We start from the raw sequence: 9,782 nt of genomic DNA on the forward strand, positions 1-9,782 counted from the left end.
AACCTGGGATGCTCTCCACTACGCACGTCACCTGCAGGGCCACGCGGCCGGGATGCCCCCTTGCCTGCACCCTCAATGCCCGAGAGGCGGCAAGGTCACTCCCCCTCTCCGTCCCGCCCCGCCCTGTTATTTCCCTGGCCCCCGCCCCCTCTCCGGCCTTTCGCGTCCTGTCCTCTACCCGTGGACCACGATCCGCCACGCCCCCAACTGCGGGCCACGCCCCATCCAGACCCCGCCCACCCCAGGCCCCACCTCACCAAGGCCCCGCCCCGTTATTCCGCCTCTCTGCGGGTCCAGGTACTTGTGGCCAAGTATGGGGTCGCCGCGCCCCCGCCCCCCAGGGACCTCTGGTCCCCTTTTGCCTTGTCCTTTAATTCGGGTCGTCGTCTTTCCTCTGCATTTGTTTGTTTCCAGAATTAATGAGACTAAAATTATTTTTGAGATTTATTTTCAAGGGTATTTAGAGACTTCCCTTTAGGTAGTAGGGGGTACCTTGCGGGAAGGCGGGCGCTCCTCGATTTGATAAGTGATTTCTTCAGGGTTGCCAGGCTGAGCCGGCTCGCGGGAGGAGCGCTTCTGCAGGGATTACAGTCGGCAAACATTTACTGTTGATCTGCAAGCCTCAGGGCCTGCGGGAGGAGGGTGAGCGTCTTTCTAATGCAAAGGAGGAATAATAATTGCAATAACAGCTCGCCTCGGGCTAATTTATTATATTTATTTATTTTTTGAGACGGAATTTCGCTCTTGTCCCCCAGTTTGGAGTGCAGTGGCGCGATCTCAGTTCACTACAACCTCCGCCTCCCGGGTTCAAGCGATTCTCCTGCCTCAGCCTCCCAAGTAGCTGGGACTACAGGCATGTGTCACCACGCCCGGCTAATTTTTGGATTTTTAGTATAGAGGGGGTTTCACCATGTTGGTCAGGCTGGTCTGGACCTCCTGACCTGAAGTGATCCCCCACCTCGGCCCCCCAAAGTGCTAAGATTACAGCGGTGAGCCACCAAGGCCTTGGGCTAATTTACAAAGCATGTTCACCGCCACTGTCTCATTTGATCCTTTTTTTTAATGCCTTTTATTCTGTCCCCATTTTAAAGACGGCGAAACTGAGGCCTAGGGAGGCGAGTTGGAGCTAGATCTGCCTCATTTCAGGTCTGTCTTGTCAGACAAACATATTCAAAACTAGCAAGTATGGAGAAAATGAATGCTGAGTAAATAACTTTAATGAATATATCCTATTATGTTCCAATGAGGGGCTTTTTAGAATTTGATTTTATTTTCGTAACAGAAGCTCTTATTTCCACGTCTTCTTAAAGGGACTTTACTATTCCATATGTTGAAAGCACACTTTAAAGAGAACAAGGCCAGGTGCTGTGGCTCATGCCTGTAATCCCAGCACCTCGGGAGTTAGGAGGATCGCTTGAGCCCAGGAGTTTGAGACCAGACTGGGCAACGCAGTGGGGCTCTGGCTCTACAAAAGTAAAAAATTAGCTGGATGTAGTGGCGCATGTCTGTAATCCCAGCTACTCAGGAGGCTGAGGCAGGAGAATCACCTAACCCGGGAGGCAGAGTTGCAGTGAGCCGAGATGGCGCCACTGCACTATAGCCTGGGTGACAGAGGGAGAACCTGTCTGTGGAAAAAAAAAAAAAAAAAAAGAGAGAGAGAGTGAGCGAGAGAGAACAACTCAGATTTGAATAATTATATAATTAAGTTACCACAGGGCACAGACTCGTACCCTGATTCGTTGCTTGTGCAGACGCATCTTACCTGGTCCTTTGGCAGAGAAGGGGCAAGATGGCTGGCCCCAACAGGGAGTTGAGTCTGGGCTGGAGCCACAGGAAGGATGGAGACACAGAGGGAAGTGTGCCTGAGACCTTCACAGCTGTCTCTGTGGTTAAGCATTTACTCCAAGCCCAGTTGCCTGCACCCAGGAGCAGCTGCGGGTAAGGCTCACCTGACCCTCATCTGCTGAAAGGAGCCTCCTGTCAACCCCAGCCCCCTGGCTGGACCAACCAAGGGAGGACTGCCTGGGTCTCCAGGTTTCTTTTGCATGAAAAGCTGTGCTCAATAATCCTATCAAAGCTGTCAGCCGACCAAGCCCAGAGAGCAGCTGTCTCAAGGAAACAGTAAACCAGATGAAGGATGCCTTTCTCTGCTTTGGTTGACATGCTTTATGTGTGATCACTCTTACGACAACAGCAGGTATATAAAAAGGCTCAGTTACAGTTTCTTGGAAATAATAAAGTAACTCGGAGGGACTCGTATGCCAAGGAGCCTGAAGATGAATGCCCGGCCGTAAAAGTGGGCTCTCTTCATATTATTTAAAGCTGTGGTTCAGCTGTCTGGCAGGTTGAGGAATGAAAGGTGGGATTATTTTAGGAACGTTTTATGTTGCATCCAGAAGTATCCAGTTTATTGTATAAACAGTACTTAGACTTGAATGAAGGCAACAAGCATAGTCCTTTTATTCCTTCAGAAATCCTTTTGGGAGATAACAGTTTTAGAGCTAATGGAGTATAACATCAAATAATTATCAGCAATTGCTATACAGGAAGGAAATCTGTCTTCCATGTCTATAGTGTGTGCCATGCATCAGGCTACTTGGGGTTGACGAATTATTGTCTCAGTGTTACAAATGGGGAAACTGAGGCTCAGAGTGGCAGCGTGACTTGTGCAAGGCCTTGAAACAGAAAAGAAACAGGGCCAGGAGAGGTGGCTCACACCTGTAATCCCAGCACTTTGGGAGGCTGAGGCAGGGGGATTGCTTGAGCTCAGGAGTTCAAGACCAGCCTGGCCAACATGGTGAGACCCCCATCTCTATGAAAAATACAAAACACTTAGCCGAACATGGTGGCACCCGCCTGTAGTCCCAGCTACTTGGGGGGTTAAGGTGGCAGGATCACTTGAGCCCGGGCGGTGGAGGCTGCAGTAAGCTGTGATTTCGCCACTGCACTCCAGCCTGGGTGGTGGAGAGAGACCCTGTTTCTCAAAAAAGGAAAAGAAAAGAAACAGACTGGGAATCAACCGAAGGACCAGGCAAGAAGTCTGTACACGAAATTGTACACCGTAGACTTCATTATCTAGTTTAAAACGGATTCGTTCTCTTTAAATTGCGCTTTAAACATACGGAATAGTAAATTCCCTTTAAGAAGATTTGGAAAGAGGCTGGGCGCAGTGGCTCATGCCTGTAATCCCAGCACTTTGGGAGGGCAAGGTGGGTGGATCACGAAGTCAGGAGTTCAAGACCAGCCTGGCCAAGATGGTGAAACCCCATCTCTACTAAAAATACAAAAAAATTAGCTGGGCGTGGTGGCACGTGCCTGTAATTCTAGTTACTCCAGAGGCTGAGGCAGAGAATTGCTTAAACCTGGAGGGGCGGAGGTTGCAGTGAGCCAAGATTGCGCCACTGCACTCCAGCCTGGGCCAGAGAGCGAGACTCTGTCTCAGAAAAAAAAAAAAAAAAGACTTGGAAAGAAAAGCTTCTGTTACAAAAATAAAATCAGAATTAAAAAAAAAACACCTCATTAGAACATAATAAGATCTATTCATTAAAATTATTTACTCAACATTAATTTTCTCTGCACTTGCTAATTTTAAATATTTTAAAATATTTGATAAGACAGCTCTGAAATTATTCATTTATTATGGTAACACCTCAGTGTTTAATGTATTTTCAACACTTTTCTAAAGTGAAGTCTCACTTTAGTGTCGTTTTTTCTTTTCCTTTTCTTTCTTTTCTATCTAAAGTTAGAAGTTGGGTTAAAAGACGTGGAAATTCAGGGCCAGTGGGGAGGTGAAGCGCTCCTTCTCAAAATGTTTTATTTTAGTTCCTTGAGTTGATCTTTTTTTTTTTTTTTCCCAATTTGATTCAGGTATAATTGTAGTATGTTACACCACACATATTTAAAATATACAATTTGGGCTGGGCGTGGTGGCTCATGCCTGCATTCCCAGCACTCTAGGAGGTCGAGGCAGGCGGATCTCCTGAGGTCAGGAGTTCCAGACCAGCCTGGCCAACATGGTGAAACCCTGTCTCTACTAAAAATACAAAAAAATTAACTTGGGAGGCTGAGGCAGGAGAACCTCTTGAACCCGGAAGGTGGAGGTTGCAGTGAGCTGAGATCTCACCATTGCACTCCAGCCTGGGCAACAGGAACAAAACTCCATCTCAAAAAAAAAAAAAAAAAAGCATACAATTTGGTCAGTTTTAACATATTTATTAACTCATATAGAGAGTCACATGTTGCTTAATGACAAGGATACTTTCTGAGAAATGCATTGTTAGGCAATTTCATGGTTGTATGAAATCATAGAGTATATGGATACAAACCTGGATGGTGTGGTCTACCACACACCTAGGCTGGATGATGTAGCCTGTTGCTCCTAAGCTACAAACCTGCACAGCATACGACTGTACTGAATATTGCCAGCAATTGCAAAACAATGGTAAGTATTTGTGTATCTAAATATATTGGCTGGGTGCGGTGGTTCATGCCTGCAATCCCAACACTTTGGGAGGCCTAGGCGGGTGGATCACTTGAGGTCAGGCGTTCAAGACCAGCCTGGCCAACATGATAAAACCCTGACTCTACTAAAAAAATATAAAATTAGCTGGGCGTGGTGGTTTGTGCCTGGAGTCCCAGCTACTTAGGAGGCTGAGGCAGGAGAATCCCTTGAACCTGGGAGGCGGAAGCTGCAGTGAGCTGAGATCACGCCACTGCACTCCAGTCTGGGCGACAGAGCAAGACTCCATCTTAAAAACAAAACAAAAATATAGGCCAAGTGTGGTGGCTCACGCCTGTAATCCCAGCACTTCGGGAGGCCTAGGTGGGTGGATCACCTGAGGTCAGGAGTTCAAGACCAGCCTGGGCAACATGGCAAAACCCCATTTCTACAAAAAATACAAAAAATTAGCTGAGAGTGGTGGTGTGTGCTTATAGTCCCAGCTACCTGGGAGGTTGAAGTGAGAGGATTACCTGAGCTGGAGAGGTTGAGGCTGCAGTGAGCTGAGACCGTACCACTGCACTCCAACCTGGGCAACAGAGTGAGACCCTCTCAAAGAAAAGAAAGAGAGAGGGGGGAAGAAAGAAGGAAAGAAATAAAGAGAAAGAGAGAGAGAAGGAAGGAAGGAAAAAGAAAAAAGGAAAGAAAGAAAAGAAAGGAAGGAAGGAGGGAGAGAAGGGAGGGAGGGAGAAAGGAAGGAAGGAAAGAAGGAAGGGAGGGAGGGAAGGAGGAAGGGAGGCATTTATTTGTAGCATGGCAAGTAAGAAGGACCCGGTAGCAAAATGCTCGAATCCTGGCTCACCGATGGCTTGCAGGCAAAAGTTTTAAAGGCAGAGGTAAATTTCAGAAAAGCGGAAGCTACAGGCAAAATTGTGAACGAATACACAGAGGTTATACATTGGTTTAGGCCTAAAAGGGTGAGATATCTTGAAGCGAGGGCTTACTGGTCGTAGGTGGACTCAAAGATTTTCTGATTTGCAACTGGTTAAGGAAGAGAAGCTTTGTTTAAAACTTTGGGGTCAGTAGAGAAAAACGTTAACTGTCTCAGGGGTGTGATGCCCTCCAAGCCCCTCAGAAAGAAATTTAGACCAAAGAATGGTGCTCAGAATTCAGTCTATAGTTCCCCCTTACCTCAGGCGTTCAGTGGAGGTCCAAGTTTCTGAAACACAGCTCAGGGACATACGGTAAGATGTTATCTTAAGTTTCTATAGGTAAAGCAAACATCTCTGGAACTCTTACTTTCTTGGCTTGGTTTATTGTTTTAGGCTACTATTACTTTTTTTTTTTTGAGATAGAGTTTTGCTCTTGTTGCCCAGGCTGGAGTGCAATGGCACGATTTTGGCTCACTGCAACCTCCGCCTCCTGGGTTCAAGTAATTCTCCTGCTTCAGCCTCCCGAGTAGCTGGGATTACAGGCATGCGCCACCATGCCTAGCTAATTTTTGTATTTGTAATAGAGATGGGTTTTCACCATGTTGACCAGGCTGGTCTCAAACTCCTGATCTCAGGTGATCCACCCACCTTTGCTTCCCAAAGTGCTGGGATTATAGGTGTGAGCCACCGTGCCGGCCCTACTGCTACCTTTTGTTTTAACAATTGACTTATTTACTTCTGGGGCTAGCTAGATGCCTGGAATTTCCCTTGAAAGAACCAGAATTTTCCTTAATTTCCATGCTGTGGGGTCCCCAGGCCCCTAAAAAAGAGGTCCCTGCTCCATCTCCCTTCTCAGCTGGTGGACAGCCTCTTGTCTCCCTGCGGGAATTCAAGATGTTGGCCCATCCTCCACTGTCCCCAGGCAGTCAATGACCTTCGTGGTCAGGATGGACTCTTAGGATCCGGGGGGTGTGTTTGGAGCCTTCCTGACCCCGGGAAAGCTGCAGGATGACACCTTGGATTTTCTCTGCAGTGCTGGAGGGAGCCAGCAATTGCATTTAGCACTCATTTGTCCTCTCTGCGTGCTAAGTGATTGGTGACACATGGAGGCCCTGATTGTTTCCGAAGGGCTCTTTTACGAGATCTCCAATAAAGTTCTAAGCGGATCACGCCTGTTCAGGGGAAGATAACACCAGTGTGAGGCCCAGAACTTTCTCAGAAGAAATTCCAGCTGGATGAGCATTTAAGGAAGGAGATGAAGTCAGTGTTTGGAGACAATGAATTAGATGGCCGGATAGGTCACCGTAATCATGAATAATAAATGAATAGGAAGAGGCTATAATTCACAGAGTGGGAGAGGAGACTAGAAACTTGTAGTGCCTGGAGAAAGAGCGTCTCAGACATGCCTTGGACTTGTGAAAGGAAACCTTCTTGAAGAAACGCTTTTTGGAAAAAATGCCTATTATTGGGAAGAGTGTCCACGTTTCTGAGAGACAAAGGATTTATGGCTGTAATAGAAACTCTCTCCATGCAACCCCACTCTTCTCCATCCCTCCCATTGTACCCTGCAAGATCTTGCCAGCCATAATAAGGGCTGTTTTGGGGACAGGCTGTTGCCCCATCTTCTCAAAGGGAGATAGGAGGCAGGACTTGACTCTAGAGGTGGGGCTTGGACACCGGACCAAACTGAGGACTAGTTAAAACAGGGCTGGGGGCTGGGAGCAGTGGCTCACACCTGTAATCCCAGCATTTTGGGAGGCCAAGACGAGTGGATCACCAGAGGTCAGGAGTTTGAGACCAGCCCGGCCAACATGATGAAACCCCGTCTCTACTAAAAATACAAAAATTAGCTGGGCGTGGTGACCCGCGCCTGTAATCCCAGCTACTTGGGAGGCTGACGTGGAAAAATCGCTTGAACCTGGGAGGCAGAGGTTGCAGTGAGTGGAGATCTCACCACTGCACTCCAGCCTGAGTGACAGAGGGAGACTCCGTCTCAAATAAACAAACAAAACAAGACAAACAAACAAACAAAAAACCCCAAAACAAAAAACAGGGACAGGGTAGAAGCAGCTTTCCATAAGACACACCCCCCCAGTGTGTCATGTCAGTTTACCACTGCCATGGTAACATCTGGGCGTTTCCGTCCCTTTCTGGGACAATGACTTGAGGACCCAAAAGTTACTACCCCTTCTCTAGAAACTTTTGCATAGGCCAGCGCAGTATGCACCTGTAATCCCAGCACTTTGGGAGGCCAAAGCAGGTGGATCACCTGAGGTCAGGATTTTGAGACCAGCCTGGCCAACATGGTGAAACCCCATTTCTACCAAAAAATACAAAAATGAGCCAGATGTGGTGGCACAAGACTGTAGTCCCAGCTACTCAGGAGGATGACGTGGGAGGATGGCTTGAACCCGGCAGGCGGAGGTTGCAGTGAGCTGAGATCGTGCCACTGTACTCCAGCCTGGGCAACAGAGTGAGACCCTGTCTCAAAAACAAAAACAATTTTTTTTTTTTGTTTTTTCATAAGCCACTTCCTTAATCTATATGTAATTAAAAGTAGGTGTGAATGTGACTGCAAAGTTGCCCTGAGCTGCTGCTCTCTGCCTACGGGGCAGCACTGCTCATAGGAGCAGTCATGGAGCTGTAACCCTGCAGCCTCAGTAAAGCTGTTTTCTTCTACCCTACCACTGGCTTGCCCTTGAATTCTCTCTCTTTTTTTTTTTTTAAGTACAATTTCCAATTTATTTTTCTCCAGAGAATAGTCTTTTAGTCTTTAAGGACTCAGCTCCTTCCACGGGCTTTGATGGGGGTCACGGGCAGCACCTGCAGGTCTAAATCGGAATGGGGGTGTTTGGTCCTTGAGGGCTTCACGAAATCGATTCCTGACTACATTGATGTGAATGGCACAACCCACACAGTAACGCAGCTTCAGATACAGCTTGGGAAGCACAGAGGCATCGAAGATGCTCGCTTCAGAAATGTCCCTGACTGCTGTGGCCTCCACTAGGTTTCGAATGACATATTTCTTTTTTTATGTTTTGAGATTGAGTCTTGCTCTGTCACCCAGGCTGGAGTGCAGTAGCACGATCTCGGCTCACTGCAACCTCTGCCTTCCGAGTTCAAGTGATTCTCCTGCCTCAGCCTCCCGAGTAGCTGGGATGACACGTGCCTGCCACCATGTCCCACTAATTTTTATATTTTTTAGTAGAGATGAAGTTTCACCATGTTGATCAGGCTGGTCTCGCACTCCTGACCTCAGGTGATCCATCCGCCTCGGCCTCCCAAAGCATTGGGATTACAGGCGTGAGCCACCATGCCTGGCCCGAATGACGAATTTCATAATGGCCTTGTCACTGGGCACGTGTCGGGCACAGTTCGTGCAGTGAATAGACTACACGTGGTCATGACCTTTTTGGGCATAATCGTTGTTCCTTCTTTTCTTTGTCATCTTGGAGGCCTGGACTGGAGAGAGTTGCGTTTGAATTCTTTCCTGCGTGAAGCCAATCCTCACAGACTGAGTCCCAGCTTGGGACTCGCTTGTCCTGCATCCAAAGTGTGTCCTTCTAAACCTCATCCCTGCAGACAGGGAACAGGCCGGGTGATTCACAGGTATAATCGGCCATTGCAAGGGGGAGAAGAGCTCTCAGCTGGAAAAGGGGTTTACTGAGTTTCACAAGCATAGGGAGCCTGCCGTTTTTGTTAGGGTCCAAGGGTTGCCTCCTCAACATCTATTTAGAGCACCCCCTGGAAAAGCCAAGAGTCAGAAATAAATGGGCCTTAGGTCTGTGGATCGATGTGGACCTTTAATCGCTGGTTCATGGTCTCCTGGGAAGCAGTGACCGGCACAGCCTGTGCGAGAAGGTGCCAAGAATGCCGTCTGCAACATTGCCTGTCTCCTGGACCATTCCTGCCTACAAAACAGTGTCTCCCATTTTATTATTATTTTATTGTATTTATTTTGAGACAGGGCCTCACTCTGGCACTCAGGCTGGAGTACAATGGTGCAATCTGAGCTCACAGCAGCCTCAACCTCCTGGGTTCAAAGCGATCCTCCAGCCTCAGCCTCCTGACTCGTTGGGACTATAGGTGCACACCACCAGGTCTGGCTATTTTCTTTATTTTTTGTAGAGATGGGGTTTTTGTCGTGTTGCCCAGGCTGGTCTCGAACTCCTGAGCTCAAGGGATCCTCCTGACTTGGCGTCCCAAAGTTCTGGGATTACAGGTGTGTGCCTGGCCCCATTTTGTTTCTTAATTATTTTTATTTCTTTAGAGACAGTGTCTCCTTCTGTCACCCAGGCTTGTGTGCAGTGGTGTGATTATAGCACACTGCAGCCTCAAACTCCTGGGCTCAAGTAATCCTCCCACTTCAGCCTCCTGAGTAGCTGGGACTACAGGCATGTGCCACCATGTCT

The 9,782-nt window shown here is 47.9% G+C and overlaps 1 pseudogene; it reads right to left on the reverse strand.

The window, feature by feature from the left end:
• Window positions 1-8,143: 8,143 nt before the first annotated feature.
• On the reverse strand, window positions 8,144-8,818 carry LOC117072211 (annotated as a pseudogene).
• Between the last annotated feature and the right edge of the window lie 964 nt (window positions 8,819-9,782).

Source organism: Trachypithecus francoisi, unplaced genomic scaffold (genome assembly GCF_009764315.1).
Source record: "Trachypithecus francoisi isolate TF-2019V2 unplaced genomic scaffold, Tfra_2.0 Lachesis_group4, whole genome shotgun sequence".
Taxonomy (NCBI): domain Eukaryota; kingdom Metazoa; phylum Chordata; class Mammalia; order Primates; family Cercopithecidae; genus Trachypithecus; species Trachypithecus francoisi.